Raw genomic sequence first — 5,095 nt, 5'->3', positions numbered from 1 at the left:
GTCAGAGGAAGGGGACTCAGCTTGTTACTGGTTTTGGCATATTAAGACACCATGAGGACCTTGCCAGGCTCTCCCATGTGGACAGGAAACTCCCAGTAGTTTGCCAGGTTCTCAGAGGGAGAAGTAGGCTATAGGATATTGCGCTTCCAGGAGCTGGCTTTAAAGTCTCTGGATGCTGGCTGTTGACAGGATTTCACAGCGCTTGGAGGCAGACCCTGGGTGTGACCACCTAGTTACCGGGAAATGGGAAATCTGGGCGGAGGAGACCCAGTCCTGATCCGAGCATCATTGGAGGTCTCAGCCCCGGGTCCCACACACCTGGGTTCCTCTGCCTGTTCCTTCATGCAGAGAGTCTCTTGCCCACGCCTGGCTGTCTTCCCTGGGGCCTCCTCAGAGGGGATGGGCTCCACCTTCCCTCCCCACCCGAGCAGAGGTCCTGGCAGCCGAAGACCTCCGGAGCCTAGCCACAGCCATTCTCAAGGCCCCTCTCCACACGTTCAAACTAACTAGTTAAGCAAGCCAAATTCACATAATTTAATTCAATTATGTAACTATTGAAATAAATGTAATTCTAAAGTCCTGAAAAGGATATATATACATATTATGTGTGTATATATGTACATGTATATATACATATATATGCACACATATGTACATATATATATTTAACTTTTTATTGAATCACTGTGCGGTAGACCCTTACAAAGCTGTTCATGATTAGATTTCAGTCATACAGTATTCCAACATCCATCCCTCCACCAGTGTACATTTCCCAGCACCAGTGTCCCCAGGTTTCCACCCATCACCCCAGAGCCTTTTTTTTACTATTCTAATGAGTTACCTATAATTTAAAATTTCAGATTTTCTCCTTCTGATTCCCATCCCAGACATTGTCCTCATCAAACTCTCTTATACTAACCTATGCAAAAATGCAACTCGTCAATTCAACCTGTAGTGAAAATATTCTTATTCTTTTTTAAATTTAATTTTATTTTTAAGTTTTAAATATTTTAAATATTTTAAACCTGACAAGCTACCAAGAGTCTATTGCCCACTTGGGAGAGCCTGGCAAGCTTCCCATGGCGTATTTATATCCAAAATACAGTAACAGATATATATTATTTTTAAACTTAAGAAATTATTTTTGAATTATTTGCCTGTTGGAACTATTTGGATTGGCATTAATACCTCAATGCATCAGCATTAGTGTTAGTTATGAAATGTTGACTTTGAATTTTTTCTCCAAATTCTTCTTTCAATTTCCAGTTCTTCTTTGAAAATTGAAATTTTAAAGTGTTTACATAGTTAAAAAAAAGCGTTCTTTCCATTTCAAAATGTTCCTTATTCCCATTTCAAAATGTTCCTTATTCCCAAATATAATTTTCCCTTTAAAATTTAATATTAGTCTCCAACATAATCTTTCCCCTTTTAATTTAATGCTAATAACGAAATAGCTTAAGATGTCTCTGGACCAGATAGCCCAGTGATAATTACCATAGCAGTCACAGTCATTTTTATACTTTTTATGCTGAAAGAACAAAAATTAGTGTTTCAGACTTTAATTTTTTCTGACAGTAGTAAATTTTAGTATTTGGGAATTTGTGCTTCACACACTTTATTTGGGGACTATACGAAAAAGATTGCTTCTAGAATATGTGATTCTATGCCATTGTTAATATAAACCTGGTTCCATATGCTCCACCAAGAGTTTGTTGGTTATAAGTAATATCAACTAATAAATAGGGAGGGGATGAAAGAAAAAATAAATTATCACTTTATAGTCATCTCACATAATTTAAGATAGTGCATGTGTATGTGTGTGTGTGTGTGGTATGTGTGTATAAGAGTAAGCAAAATGTCACAATTGTTGAATCCATATGAAGACTATATGGATGCTCTTTATATTTTTTTCCTTTCCTTAATTTTTTTTTTTTAATGGAAGTCATACCTAGCAGACCTCAGTGAGCTATGTGGTGTCAGGAAGTGAACTCGGGGCTTGTATTCTATCACTTAAACTCTCCTGACCTCTGCATTTTTTCTTTCACATTATTTATTTCTTGTTTGTTTGTTTGTTGTTATTTTTGCTTACTCCAGGCTATGTGCTCAGGGATCATTCCTGGTGTCGCTCAGGGGATCATATGCAGTGCAAAAGAAAAGTGAGCTGTATGAGGAGTAAATGGCTTACTTGCTGAACTATCTTTCAGGCCCCTATAAAATGCTTCTGAAAAAATTTCCTGTGCTAACTTTGGCTGCATACATACTAAAATTGGAATGATTACAGGGATTAGCATGGCACCTGCACAAGGATGACACACAAATTTGTCAAGGATGCCATATTTTTGAAAATATCTCTCTTATTTTGAGCAAAGTAAATGAGTTTTATTTAAAGAAATTTACTTAGAGAAATTTTAGAAGAGAGAGCGAGCAAGCTGGGTGTTCAAGAGAACATGTGCGCTTCCCCACAGGAAAAAGTACATAACATAGAGATGCTCCATCTTGGAAACAGAATTAAACTTGGTTTCCACTATGGATTCAGCAAATGAGTTTTGAATTCCTCTCCTGTTCCAGCATAGTCTATGTACTGTCAAAGTAGCTGTCAATGAAACAGAAAGAATGCTCTCTTGCATAGGTCTCTCAGTAGAGGCAGGGACATCAACAGACACACAGAAATGGACAGAGAAATTGTAGAGCATGGCAGGTGTCATGGAGACAAACATGGTGTGATCATGGACACTGGGGTGCAGGAGGGTTACTTTTGACTGGACTGCTTTTTTTTTTTTTTTTTGAGCCAGTAGCATTAAGAGGAGAACTGGATGACATGAAGGAAGCAGCACACAAATGACTCAGGCCCAGAAGACAAATGAAAGTACAAGTTGATTTGGTTCAGTAACAGACACAGGAGGAGGTGGTTAGAGCATGGTAGAGAAGGTAGAGCCGGAGAGAAACCAGGTTAGGAACTGTGCAGTGGAAAGTTTGGGGAGACTTTTATCCGGGGCCTTATATGATCCAAAGGACCTGCTGGATGGAAAAGATGTTGAAGAGGGCAATAGATGGAATGAATCGGGAACACAGGCCAGAATGTTAGATAAGGTTTGCATGGAGGAGCCCCAGGTTTAAACCCTGGCACTGCATGGTCCCCCAAACACCACTGCAGGTGAACAAAAAAGAAGTAGAAGAAAAAAAGAGAATGAATTTGCACTGTAGCACTGTCGTCCCGTTGTTCATCGATTTTCCTGAACATCACCAGTAATGTCTCCATTGTGAGACTTCTTGTTAATGTTTTTGGCATATCAAATATGCCACGGGTAGCTTGCCAGGCTCTGCCTATCGGGCGGGCTACTCTCGGTAGCTTGTCGGGCTCTCGGAGAGGGACTGAGGAATCGAACCCGGGTCAGCTGCATGCAAGGCAAATGCCCTATTCACTGTGCTATCACTCCAGACTGGAGCTTTTGTTGGAGGCCCAGATAATGATGGTGGGGAGCTGGACTCTGGTAGCAGGCAAGGAAATGGAGAAAAAGGTAAACAAAATTGGGCACATTTTCAAGAATGAGTGAGAAGGACTTACTAAATGGAAAAAGGAAAATCAAGATGCTCTATGTCATGAGAAACCCAACAGGAGTTCAAAATCAGCTGAAGGTATAGTAACCACAATTTCAGCTCTACTAGAAAAATGAAGTTATGTGAAGTGCTGATGTTTTCACAGACCTCAACCCCAGGGACAGGTCCCAAGTAGGGTTAAAAGGGCTGAAATTATGCCAGGAAGTCTGGGAACTAGAATAGCTGCTTTCATCCCCATCCCTCATGATACTGAGAAGATCCTGGCAAATAGAGCCAAATTCCATAGCATTTGATACATACCTCACTGATATGAAAATATTATCTTCTTTTTTCTCACTTTTCCTTTTAAATTTACCTGTCTCTCCAGACACAAGAAGGATTTCTGGTTCTAAAAAAACATCAAGATTTTAAAGTATTTCAGCAGTAACTTTATTTATTTTTTTTCCCTTTTGGGGTCACACCTGGCGATGCACAGGGGTCACTTCTGGCTCTGCACTCAGGAATTACCCCTGGTGGTGCTCAGGGGACCATATGGGATACTGGAAATCGAACCCGGGTCGGCTATGTGCAAGGCAAATGCCCTACCCACTGTGCTATTGCTCCAGCCCCTCAGCAGTAACTTTAGATCCTAACTTTTGACAACATAACTTACTTATGTCAGATCATCTTATTTTACCCTATTATGAGATCGTGTATTTTCATTTCCTTGTGTGTTTAAAAGGATAGAGTGTGGGAGGGGTAATTTATACTTCACAGCAATGCCAAAAAACAGGTTTTGCTATGACTTTATTATGAACTTCCTAAATGCATAACTGTATATTGAATTTTTTAAGAAACCTACATCAGATAAATAATGTTTAAGAAACATTTTGAATATGAAAGATGTTGTCCTATTTTTATAATATCAAAACTTCTCTTTCATTTTTAATGCTCCTTTTATTATTTTGAGCTGGTAGGTTGTATTTAATTTATTTGGTTTTGGGCCACATCTGGTCATACTGTTGTTGTGTTGATGGGGATTGGACACAATCCTGGTTGTGGCATTCATTGAGCTGTACCCTTTAGTTGAGGTTCTCATGCATGTTCTGGCAGGAGTGTTTGCCAGGGCCCAATTCTCATACATCTCTTTTGCTTGTTTGGTTCTTCTTTTTGAGTCACACCCAACAGGTCTTACTCTTGGCTCTGGGCTTGGGCATCATTCCCAGCAGGGGCTCGGGGGACCATAAGGGAGACTAGGAATCAAACCTGCTTAGTCACGTGCAAGGCAAGCACGTGTACTGCACTCTCTCTCTTGAGCCCCCTCACACATCTTTTTTAGCTGCAGTGGGTTAAATCTTTAGTTGTGGTGCTAGCATATCCCTGACTGCAGTGCGCTGGTGAGCACATACTACTAGGGTTCTTCACTACCAGAATGTGAGTGGCAGATGTGAATGGTTCTAGGGACCAAACTTGTGGCCTCATGTTTGCAAGATGGGAGCTTTTGCCACCGCACAACCCATAGCCTCTCCCCACTTTTCAATTTTTATAACATACATAC

General features: G+C 40.3%; 1 non-coding gene across 1 annotated transcript; it reads left to right on the top strand.

The window, feature by feature from the left end:
• Window positions 1–2,236: 2,236 nt before the first annotated feature.
• On the top strand, window positions 2,237–2,341 carry LOC129400495 (U6 spliceosomal RNA). The gene has a single exon (XR_008627727.1). It is a non-coding gene; the product is annotated as a U6 spliceosomal RNA (small nuclear RNA).
• The last annotated feature ends 2,754 nt before the right edge of the window (window positions 2,342–5,095 follow it).

This window comes from Sorex araneus, chromosome X (assembly GCF_027595985.1).
Source record: "Sorex araneus isolate mSorAra2 chromosome X, mSorAra2.pri, whole genome shotgun sequence".
NCBI classification, from domain to species: domain Eukaryota; kingdom Metazoa; phylum Chordata; class Mammalia; order Eulipotyphla; family Soricidae; genus Sorex; species Sorex araneus.
This window is presented reverse-complemented; position numbering and strand designations above follow the sequence as displayed.